This window comes from Pygocentrus nattereri, chromosome 10, assembly GCF_015220715.1.
Source record: "Pygocentrus nattereri isolate fPygNat1 chromosome 10, fPygNat1.pri, whole genome shotgun sequence".
NCBI lineage: Eukaryota > Metazoa > Chordata > Actinopteri > Characiformes > Serrasalmidae > Pygocentrus > Pygocentrus nattereri.
In genome coordinates, this window is record NC_051220.1 from 28,386,821 (window position 1) to 28,399,476 (window position 12,656).

Consider the following 12,656-nt stretch of genomic DNA (forward strand, 5'->3'; position numbering starts at 1 on the left):
ATTGAAATGAATAATATTCAGGAATAGTTTGTGTGAGTGTCCAACTAGAAAGGGCTAAAGGACTTATGCCATACTAGGGTGGGTGCGGTGATACTTCTGATTCTTCTGTGTGTGTGTGTGTGTGTGTGTGTGTGTGTGTGTGTGTGTGTGTGTGTGTGTGTGTGTGCGTGTTTGTACTTCAAACTTACAAAACTTGTACTTCAGCACAAAAAGTTTGTACTTTATTAATAAACAGTACTACTAAAACCTGAGTAGACTGATAAATCACTGTGATGATCAGTTATTAATCTCAGTGTTACTGAGCTCTGCTAAAGCCTGAGTAGACTGATAAATCACTGTGATCAGTTATTAATCTCAGTGTTACTGAACTCTGATAAAGCCTGAGTAGACTGATAAATCACTGTGATGATCAGTTATTAATCTCAGTGTTACTGAGCTCTACTAAAGCCTGAGTAGACTGATAAATCACTGTGATGATCAGTTATTAATCTCAATGTTACTGAACTCTTTTGGGGGTTGATCAAACTAATGATGTCCTCGGTAGTGGACATGTTTGCAGGTGACTTCTGCTCAGGGGGATTATGAGAACAGCAGTGGATTAAAGCAAGGAGTACGAAAAAGGTCAAGGTTTTAAAAAATGTTTAGGGATTTTTTTTAAATGAAATGAAAATTGCTAACCAGTAACATTGATGGCCAGTATGAATTAAGTTTAAAACTTTTTTTCCATCTGCCTTAACTTTTTTCCATCTGCCTTACAAAGATGTATTGTAAATGGTCTCTAAATATTTTCTGAAAATGTCCTCCCAGAACCGAGGTACGTGTGTTTGTTAGACTTCAGCGCACCATCTGTTTGAAGGCTGAGTTGCCTGAAAGCTCGGCGAGTGAGCGCAGGCTGGTGAAAGTGGTTAAGCCCCGCCTCTTTGTGAAGGAGAGAGAGAAGAATGAGAAACATTCCCCCTCAATGCCTCCGCCGCGAGTGGGCAAGATGAAACCGAGCAGCCAAAAGAATAGCATCGCAGCCAGGTCCATCACACCGACCAAAACTGCTGTCCGTTAAGCCCTCTGACTGGGAACGAGCTGATAAATCCGAACCACCCGGTTCTCCTCGGGTCATTATCACTGTTTTTTACTTTCACAGTGCCAGTGGGCTAAGTTTCTGTGTCGTTTCCCAGGTTAGCATAATCCCTAACACAGCGCGCTATTGTGGTAGGTGGATTGTTAGTAAGGTAGAAAGAGAGACGGGTTTGGAACCAGCTGGGCCGTTAAAAAAGCTGAAAAAGCATCCGTGACTGAGGTAAGACCAACTTGAGATGTTCATTTAAACCACGCTGACTTGGTGTCTGTTGGGTGACTAGAAACCAGGCTAAAGTCAGCTTCTTGTTCGAATTTTCCCGTTCCACCTTAAATGGTGCAGCAGTTACATTCTGTTGCCCGAAGCGCCGAAGTGTAACTGTTGTACCATTTAAGGTGGAACGGGCAAATTCGAAGAATGCGCTGGAGAATTGGAAGCCAACTTTAGCCTCCTTGACTATAATTAGGCGGGTACATGACCGCCCGTGTGCGGTTTTCTCGTTTACCGTGTCTGCGCCATGAAAACACGAGGGCGGGGGCAGTACGCTGTTTGGGGGTTCGCAGGGCACTTTAGAGTATCACTGTCCAAAAATCACTACTCGGAAGCCTGCAGTTTGCGAGTGGCGGAGCTGTGCATGAAAGCATATTAGACATACTCTAGTGCCACGAGGAGAGAACGTGTTGCGTCCATGCTGTCTCCGAAAGATAACTAATAGAGTTAAAACAACACCGCCACACTGCCACAACAGGTTAGACTTGGCTAGACATGGCAGACCTCGAGTAGCTCGCCTGTGCCCTGCACTGAATTCTAAAGCGTTTTGTAAGTGCACAGCCCAGTGATCCACACTATGCACAGTGTTGAATGAATTACAACTGTGCCCATTTGAATCCATATGGACTTGCGGAGATAATTCAGTCTGAAATCAAATGAACGCAATTTCCTCCTCCACCTCAAACACGGTCGGCTGACCGGAATATGGTTGGTGCTAAAGTTTGCTTCTTTTGTCGTGCACTGTTGCTACAGGGCTACTGTAGCTAAATGGTGTTGGGAGTCAAGAGTGTCCAAGATTTTTTGGGTGACTGGCTTCTATTAAATTATCCTCAAAACTCCAGTGCAAAAAGGCAAACTCTGTGAATTAGTATTTTTTCCCAGTTAAATATTTGTTTAAATAAAAACAGAAATCTTATAATAAAAGCGGCTTGTTAAATCATCACTAGAAGTTTGGATTCAGCACAGGGAGGTTTGCTGTGTGCTTTAACTATGGATTTATTATAGATGTGGATTCCTTGTAGAGCCCATAATACCAGATCCAGTTCAATGTCAAGTGTGAGGCGAGGGAAGAATGTGACACAAGTGTGTGTGTGTGTGTGTTTTATGCTGCCACAATTAATTATTAATTAATAGATTAAACCCCATTACTCACTTCTATTAATTCTGGGTTCTGCATTTAACATGCATTAAAATGACCTTATTGATGGTTTGGCAGTACTTAGATATGATGGGTATGATCATGATGATGCATAGATTTAAATAAGAGCCTGTGAAAGATGGAGCATGATAGACATATTTCTATGCATTTTTTGTTTAGTCTACACACACACACACACACAGTGTTTTAAAGGCTTTTCCAAGAAGTGTTTTGGAATAATGAAATTAAAAAGCTATGCATAGTTTCTTGTAATAGTCTATTTTATTGTTTTGCATTAAAAACTGATTATTCAATTAATCGTCAAAGTAGTCAATAGCTTATTACTATTAATCTATTACTAACTTATAAGGACCACCTTTGTGTGTTTAGAGATGAGTGAGGAAATGATTTTTTGTCGGTGAGGTGTAGTTTGGCCACAGAAACATGATCTTCATTCAGTTCTCTACTGTCTCTATGGTGGTCCGATCACCTGTTCAGTGAGACGTCCCTAAAAAATACTCTGCACCGGTGCACGGTCTGATCTGGTTTTCTATACAGGACTGATGACTTTTTAATATATTTAATTAGTCTGATAACCTTGAGTAGTAACAGTTGACCAGTCTGCTGTGAAGTCCCTCAAGAAAAGCTGATTGGTAAACACTTCCTTTCCATAGCCTGAGGAGTGTGTGTTCAATTCCTTGCATGTGGGATCTGGTACTGTTATAGGCTGTTACGTATTCACGGTTGCATGTTAAGGTGAAATGACAGGTGACCTTGATTTTGAACACATCCCCCTCTTCCCAGTCCCATCTGTAAATACTCCCCGCCTTCTCCACCTCCCTGAGGCGGTAACACATCACACACAGAATCACATGACAGCACGAGACGGACATAAACTATGACTGAGACAGGAAAACACACTTTAATATTTATGATTTCCTCTTATTCAGGTTGGTGGGGGGCAGACCTGCAAACTCCAATCTGCAGGCATGAAAGGACAGAATTTGTGCTGCCTCCACTGGTTTATTTGTGTGTATTTCAATGCAAATTTTTTGAAGGCCATTTGCACTTGTGACGAGTGTTGCTGCAGTGCAAGCTGAGTTACTTAAATTAAACTTATTCTCAGCCCAGATAAAACAACATTATTTTGCTATGCTGTGGTAAAGATTGACTGAGGAAGTAATAATTTAAGTACAGGGTGTAATACTTTTTGGAATGCACCAACATGGAATCTATGGGCTGAAAGTTATAGCCAATATTTTTATGTTTATATCTACTGATGCTAATACTTAGACATAAATACAATGTAGAAACTGTGACTAGATTAATCTGGATTAGCAATACAAACTTGGTGAAGGGTAATACATTTTTATAGGTTGTTACAAATGCAGTACAGTAAGTAAAATGGAGATATTTCAGTGCAGTAGCCCAGCATCACCTAAATGGTCTGCTCTGCCAGAGTACAATAAATATCATCAAACATTGGTTTGAAATATCAGTCTATATATCAGAAACATCAGTCCATGTTTTAGGAAAATGTCCATCGGTATGGATATCAGTCTGATACCATTGTGTGTCCTAGAGATGGGTGATATGGTGAAAATATAATATTGTGAAATCTTCGCAGTATACAATATGTTTAACATGATCAGTTGGAACAGAGAAAAAAGAACCTGTAGTTTCATTTAAAAAAGACTATCAAAAACTGAATGAAATTATTTTTATGCAGTATATGGCATCATGGATTTTGCACTAAATCAAGTTAAATGGGACTAGTTTTGCTCTCTTTATAATAAAACATGCAGTTGATCAGTGTTCTGTACGTACTGATTATATGCACTATATGTTCAGAAAAGCATACTGAATTGTATTGTGGCATAATTTATGACAATAATGGTATATATTGTGATATTGCCCAGCCCTACTGCATCTCCAATAATTTCAGTATTGTATAATAATTTCAATATTGTGTATTGCCACCACAGGTTTAAATCTCTTCCAAGGGTCTCTCATTTGCCGTCTTTTGTGGGAACCGCTGTCAATAATCTTAATTTGACCTCTGGATGTGTATTATGCTGTATGTGCTCACATTTATGTTTTGATTAATAATTTCTATTGGGTGTAGTTTCTGGATTGTATGTTTTTAGAGTGCTAAAAATTGGATGTTAAAAGTTTAATCTATGTGCCCCTTGCCATAAGACCTCTGTAGAACCAGTACATTTTAAATTGATTCAGATACTTCAGAAATGTTTGTATCGTTACACCCCCAGATTTGTATTTGAATATTTTCTCCAATGTATAATAATAGTTACGCTGCATATGGTTCTGGGAGATGTTATGCTGGCTGTAATTATCCTGGTGTTTCACACGTTCAAAATGTACATTCCCATAGATTTTCTCCACATTTTTCATTTACAGTTCTATTTCAGGCCGTATACTGCCTCTAGGTGCTAGGTGCCTTCTCTTATGTCATTGCCATAACCAGATAAAACAGGTAAAAGAACAGTGAAGGAGAAATAGATGTTTTATGTTAATATTTCATCACACATATTTCTAGAAGTCCACTGAGGGTAATTAAGCAGTGCAGGTTGTCAGTGATGAGATTTTCATCACCAGTGTTAATATAAGAGCCCTTTTTGATTATTAAAGTTAAAAAGCTCCATTAAGCCTACAGAGCAGTGTGTTTTGTAGTGAGGAGGAGGTGAGTGCAGTGTGAATTTTACAGACCCTTGAGCTGCACAGCAACTATGAACGTTAGTAAATTACCTCATTTCTAATAACATATTTTGTGCATGTTCATTCTTTCCTGTTCAGTATTCTCCAGAGCAATATGCCAAGATATTTTCAAAGGCAAGGAATTCAATGTGAAGGATTTTTAATATTGCTTTACAGAGACATAATTGGTATGAAATTATAGCTTGGCATCTGGCCCAAGAGGAAACATTCAGCCCTAATGTAATTCATAGCTCTGGAAAATTATTTTGATGGCTCTGATTTTTCTCCCTGAGCTGTGAATGTGATGAGTCTAGGGTAATAGACTTGAACTGTCTCTTTGATATTCACTCTTGCACTTGTATGCATGCACACACAGATGAGGCAAAAGGGCCAGATCCAGTAGAGCCCTGCATGTAGAGACAGATGGAGATGCTCAGTGCCATGCTGCTTCCATTCAGTCAGGAGGAGCTGAACAGCCCTGAGTGAACCACAGGAGGGTCAGCCTAAGCAACATGTCTTTTGTGTTTGATACTTAAGCCATCCATAATGGTCTTGATCTTTTATCCCTGGAGTCAATCTTTCAGACCTTGTGTTGTTAAAATTCCAAAAACTACCCTCCATATATGCACTCGGGCAAACTACTTTGCACTGTCGTGTTATGTTTTTTATTTTTTCCAATATGTTAAATTCAGCAAATGAACAATAATTGTGCAGGAAAATGTGTAGAAACGTGTTCTCTGTAGAGGATGTGTTAACTTCAATGTAGTTTGTGCATACAACTATAGGTGGTCTGTGTATGATCTTGTTACATTGCTATGCAGCATACCAGTCGGCTGGGTGTCTGCATAGCTTCACAGATCTGTATGATGGGAGTGCCTCTGTTTATTCCTACTTTTGTAAATGACTGTTCTTCTTTCTGGTGTTGCCCAGAGGAGAGTGGGTTGCTGTTAAAAGTTCTGGTCGCTCTGGTTTCCTCATGCTCTTCAGGAATTTTACATTTCCATTTACACATTTGGCAGGTTTGGCTGTATTCTTTGGCTTGCGTGTTGGGGATCAATACTTTTGTAAAGCCTTTTTTAGACGATGTCTGCTGTGAGTGTAATGCAAATGGAGTAACTTGGTGTGTAGTGTGTAAGCCCTCAACCTACACTACCACACCCTACTTATTAAATGTGTGGTGTGGTTGGAAGGTCACGTTGGGGGGGGAGTGCAACTTCCTGCCCTTTTCCCCTACCAGGAGGGGACCCTCAGCAGGTCTAGACTAAAAAGCTTTATGTGCAGTAGGCAAGCTGTTAGGGTGTACAGTAAAGTTACACCCCTGTATAAGCTTTGTTTGATGTCATTATGTTTGATCACAGGGCCTTGAAATTTGTGGAACGCCCCTGGATGTGGAGCTGTCTTTTGCAAACAGGGAACTCCACTCGTTCTGGAACCTGGAAACTGCTAAAATAAAATGAAAGAAAATGAGGAAAAACTGAAAATGTTCAGATTTGACATTTGGAAAAAAAAAATATCCACATGTTCAGCTAAATTGTAATTGTCTAAATTGTAATTGTAAAGTCTAGAGATGGCCTATTAGCGTCAGGCCAACAAAAAATCTACATTTCTACATTTACATTTCTGGCATTTGGCTGACGCTCTTATCCAGAGCGACTTACAATTTGATCATTTTACACAGGTAGGCCAAGGTGGTGTTAGGAGTCTTGCCCAAGGACTCTTATTGGTATAGTGTAGGGGGCTTACCCAGGTGGGGGATTGAACTCCAGTCTACAAGGCAGAGGTGTTAACCACTACACTATCCAAACCACCAAAATCCAGAAAACAATTTCAGATCAAATTTCGGTGGGGGGGTTGGGGGGGTTCTCCTGATATATGTAAAACAACCTAGCCTAAATAGCACAAATATTGTGTGTTTCAGTAGTCTGAACATGATGGCATACTTTCACGGTGGGTTTTCCCAACAAGGTTTATATTGAACAGAGTTTAGAGATAACAAAGTGTTTGTTAATCTGGGTTGTATTGTGTGTAAATTGTGTAATTTTAAGCATGGATTAGCAAATTTTGACTAAAGCCTTAATCTGTGATTAGAACCTTAACCTGCCATTAATTTCTATTGACTCCCTGATGGATTCGGCAGTTAAAATAAACAGTACCAAATTACCCTCGGCACTAATCATTTTCTCAGCTTTCTTTTTCCATATTGAGTAAAAACAAACGCAGGCTTGTATAAAAACAACTTTCAGAGGCAAAAAAATATTCAGATGTTTTAAATGGTCTAACTTCATAAAAGGTTTGGCATCACAGGAAGGGGTTTAGCCAAAACTCAGAAGACTGCTTAAATTATACACAAACCAGCTGGTCATTTGAATGATATTTTAAATACAAAAATGCTCTGTCATTCTGTAAGGTGCAGTTTTACAGTAGAAGTACTATAATTACTCAAATCTAAAGCCTAACCCTGAATATTAGGTTTCAGTTTAGGCTTTATCCTTATTGATGTAACCCACCCCTATATGCTAATCTTAAGTGAAGTGTTTCAGTTAAAGAAGCTCATTTTAAAGCTTGAACTCTTTTAAAGAAAATATGTTGAATCAGTATCAGAAAAGAATAAGTGGTGTTGTATCATCTAGTTATACCATAACACATTGTCTTTGTTATGCAGGTCATAGAGAGAACGTTCAAATAAACCTCATCAGTTAATACAGAATATCACTAGGTGGCTTTATCTCCATATTGTGTTTGTATGCCAATGCAGTAAAATCTCAGTAAAGCTGGGTAACTCAAGCAGTGAGGATTGATTTATTCAATAGGAAAGTCCCTTACCTTTCAAGCTTGCTGTCAAGGCTTAAGTGAAAAGCATGTTTTGTGAAATATCTCCTTGGTCTTGTTTACACTTGTTTAATGACTCTTAATTTACATATCAAGAATGAGTAAGAACATACAGATGGATCGTTTTCTTAATATGCTACAGAATTTCACATTGAATATTCTTTTACATTGTCTCAGTTGTGTGCTAGTATGAGTTAAAGTGAGGGGGTGAAAGACGGTGTGATAGACAGAGAGTTGCACTGTGTAGGAGGAGGGTAAAGTAATCATGAGTGAATTTAAACCCTGTGTTCCCAGTTTCAGGCTTTCATTAAAAAAAAAAAGTTTCTTTTTCCTTCTAATGTTTCCCTGCAGAGTTAAAACAAAAGGTCAGTTCTGCGAAGGAGTGAGCACATTAATATGTATCAGTCTCAGTAAAAGACGCACATTCTGAGCTTCTGTCTGTTGTGCTGAAAGGTGAATTTGTCACTCTGTCTCTCTGCAGTCGCATAGCGTGCTGTTGCACTGGGTGTGGCTTGTGGACGTCGTGGCTTTTCACTTTCACTTTCACGCACTAAAGAAGGTGAGGGAGTCTGCAGCAGGTCTTTATTGGCAATGGCATTTCAAAGGTTCCTGGATAAAAACCACTGTTTAAGATTCATGCTTGCAGTGATTTCCCTCAGAAGACGGAGTGCTGAGAGAGAAAAGGATCTGCATATTTAACATAGCAACTCAACAAAGCAATGCTGAGCTCTTTCAAAATGTCAAGCACTTCAAATATGATCAGTGACAACAAACCCGTTTCCATAGTCCATATTCGTTTTGCAAGTATGTGTGGAAATTGAAATATCTGCAGAGCAGAGTGAATAGTGCTATCAGTTAGCATTTCTGCAAAGTATTTAACGTTGAACTATGACATTTGTATTGTAAAACAGTATAATCAATTACCCACAAACTAAAAGGACTGAGTGCGGCATCACAGTCGCTCAGACATATCAATCACAAAACGCAGCGGAGCCGTCATTGTCTCTCTCGCGTGGACACATGCTCACAGGTGCAGATAAATCAAAGCAGCAGGTTGGTGAATGGGACAGCTGTAATTCATGCTCTGTGGGAGAGAGCACTTTAAAGCACAGACATGGCTTTGAAGTGGATACAGGTGATCTCTTTGTCTCCTCTGAAAAGCTCCTGCCCACCCCTTTGAGATATATAAACGACATTGATAATATTTCCATTCGAAGCTGTAATTTCAGAAATATCACCACTTTAGCATCGCTCCAACACTTAACAATACCCAAACGGCTCATTAACATTTAGTTTGTGTAAACTGATGATAAGACTACAATGAATCTCTTCCTTCTTTAAAATCATTTCATGGTTTTCATTTTTCTCTCAAATGGCATTATGTTGGGATGGAGTTCAGATTTTATTCATGAGTATATAAAGGATAGGTCTTTTAAGGAAAAGTTTTAGAGGAGTGTCTCCAGCCCTCCTCTTGTGTTTTCATGTTCAGACTGCATGTCTCTCTGTTGGACTGAGCATGTGTTCTCCTCCCTTCTTCTGGCGATGCCAGCCTGCACTCCCACGCTCCAGTCTCTCACAGATGAGCACATTTTGCAAGACGGAAGGTTGTCTGGGTTCGCTGAAGTTAACTGAACACTTTTTCTCTTCATTAAAGTTATTTTATAATAAAGTTTCTCTTTATTAAAATTAATTTGTTTGTAATAAACTTATTTAAGGGTCATTTTCAGTGATGTTCAGCTGCAGCCCTGCATACTGAGCCCCAGGGTGGACAAAGCTTCTGCTTTGGCAGAAGAAGCCCCAGTTTGGGTGGACGTTGGCCAGCTGGCTAGCAAACTAGCTGTGTTAACTGGCTGTCTATAGTGTTGTTGAGGTAGCTCACATTAAAGGGAGGTGTCCCAAAAACTCTGCATAATTCAGTTGTTGAGGTTAGGGGTGGGGGTGAGAGGGCAAAAATATCATATTATGATATTTGAAGACATTTACATGTATACAATCTGTATCACAATGTTCTGACACACAGACACAATGCAGTCCTAGAGTTGCATTTAAGAAAGGGCTATCAAAAACTCTTAGCACAATAATTTGTATTCAGCATTTGACTCATGGCACTGCATTAAATCCAGTTAAATATGACAAATTATGGAACATGCAGTTGTTCAGTATTTGAGTTGAATATCTGCAATATACTCAGAATAGTATATTATGTATCATGACAGCAAAGTATCATGTTGCCCTCGTCTATGTGAGATGTAAACAAGTCATTTAAAGTGGTTTGATGTGAAATGGTACATTGTAGAGAAGCTTGCTGACTCAAATTTCTTTGCAGTGGTGGTGATGAGAACCAGGGGTTGTTTACAGAAGTATATCCATTTTTATTTATCAGTAAAACCACTTGTGAACCTACATATGTCTTTTGAGTTTTAAATGTAACTTTGATAATGATAAAATAGTGATAGATCTGTATCCGTACAGCAAAGAGTCGGACATCTGGCTCCTATTGCCACCACTGTGAAAAATACTCTTTGTTGAGAAATCTTGTTGTAGATCTACAGCTATGCATTTCACATTTATCCACTCTGCATAACTTGTTTACATCTTAACAATAAGTGCGTTTGCATGCACTTAATAATCCGATACCTGCAGAAAATCAGATTTTGTCAGTAACCCCATCAACACGTTTACATGCTCTTGAGTAATCAAATGAAGACGAGACATAAATGTAAAACTGAACCTTCATGTTTTTTTTTTTTTTTTAAACATTGCTCCACTTTACCTGAAAATATGAACATGCATCATCCAGAAGATGAACATTTTAACTCCTTCATTTTTGTGTTTGGTTTTAGTGCCTCTCCAAAAGTATTTTGCTGTGTCTCGTGACATCCACCCTCTGCTCTTGCGCATGCGCAGACTGAGAAATCCAATAGAAATCGGAGTACAAATATACATGCACTGAGAAATCTGATTACTGAGCTGAAATCCAGCTGTCTTTATCGGATTTCTAGATCAGAGTCTGGCGTTTAAATGACCATTTGAATATTCGGATAACTGCAGAAATACGATTATGATGGGATTATTGAGTACATGTATATGCACTCAATAACCGAGGAGTTCTCCTTTAATATTAGATAAAGTTTGTTGGCATAAATAACTTGTTTCAGAGAAGGCATGCTCTAGTTAAATTCAATAAAGTTGGATATCTTTCTCTCTTTCTAGTTAGCTAGTGTGATAGGTTTTGCATCTGATCTTATCCCTAAACCTAATTTTAGTGCTTTAGTTCAAAAAACTATTTACGCTAGCTAAACATGTTTGTGGAAGTAACCAACTATAAAGCAAACCTTTACCATTTTGAAGGAGCAAGTAACACTAGCTAATGCATTTGGCAAACTAACATCCCAACCATGGTAATCTGTACTGTTTTGTTTAGTTTTGCACCAACACTTTAGCTAGCTAGCTAATGTAATTAGCATGCTAGTGAGTTGAAAACCATTTGTCCAGGCTGGGGCTTTGTCTGCAGTAATCCTCCAACACCAAATGTAGTTGGTCAGCCAAGTCATGCCTGATGTCCAAAGTTTGCAGCTTGGTTTTGGATTGGAGATACGAAACTAATGTACTGGTAGCTAATAAATAATGAAGCCAGAAACCAAACCGATGGAAGCACCTCACCAACATTACTGAACTGTTAAGTAATCTCAAATATAGTTTTGCTTTCTGATACTGTATGATGTACTTTTTAGGTGAAGGGGAAAAAAATGGGTGAACCTTGTGCAGAGATGTATGATGTGAGATGACACTGTTGTACCAGTTATGACTTTTATATTGAGGTTCCTTGTACCCAGAGAGAGTGTGAATGTCCCCCATTACAGATGTCTTGATAGAAAATTCTTTGTACTTTACTCATTTGATTCTGTATGTTTGCTGTCTGATTTTGTTGATAGGTTTGCTCCCCTCCTGTGCCTCTAACTTGTAATGTTTGCTGAGCAGCGCTCACTGGTGTGTTTAACTGATTGAGCTGTGAGGTCCCCTGCTGCTAATTAGTGGCCTGTTAGGAGGTGTTAACAAGCTGAGAATCTGAGAAGGGTTCTGAATCCTGACACACTGCCTACTGGGTAATCCACACATCAGAATGTGTTCACTTAGCCTTTTGTTGTTTCACCACTCAGCATCTTAATTCAGCACAACATAACTCCCATATAGCCTTTTCCATTTTCTCTTTTTGCATAATTTATAAATGCCAGATTCCCTTTACTTTGTAAAATTTCATGACAGGTAGACCTAAGGAAACTGTCTTTTTTTGGAGTTAAGTCTCATTGTATTAATATGCCGTACTATGCAAAAGTCAAAGACCACACTTCATTTATTTCATTTGCAGTCAAAAAACATTAAGTACTTTTTTGCTGTTCTGCATCAAGAAAAAATAGACAGCATATATTTAACAGAAACTTGCTCACAGCCTCAACAACATATACAACAAAATATAATTACATTTTTCAGTGTTTAGTGCGTCCACCTTTTGCCTTCATTACAGATTCCATTCTTTTCAGGAGACTCGCTTTCTTTTTTTGAAAGAAATCATCAATAGTTTAGTCTTCGAGGTTGGTTGCAGTTTCTGCTTCTCACATTGTGATGTTGAGG

General features: G+C 38.8%; 1 protein-coding gene across 1 annotated transcript in view; it reads left to right on the top strand.

Moving 5' to 3' along the window:
• The first annotated feature begins 941 nt into the window (after positions 1–941).
• ctbp2a (C-terminal binding protein 2a) overlaps positions 942–12,656 on the top strand; it is a 47,241-nt gene continuing 35,526 nt past the window's right edge. The window contains exon 1 of the mRNA XM_037541889.1: positions 942–1,294. The gene's annotated coding sequence lies outside the window, so the exon portion shown is untranslated. The remainder of the gene's footprint in view (positions 1,295–12,656) is intronic.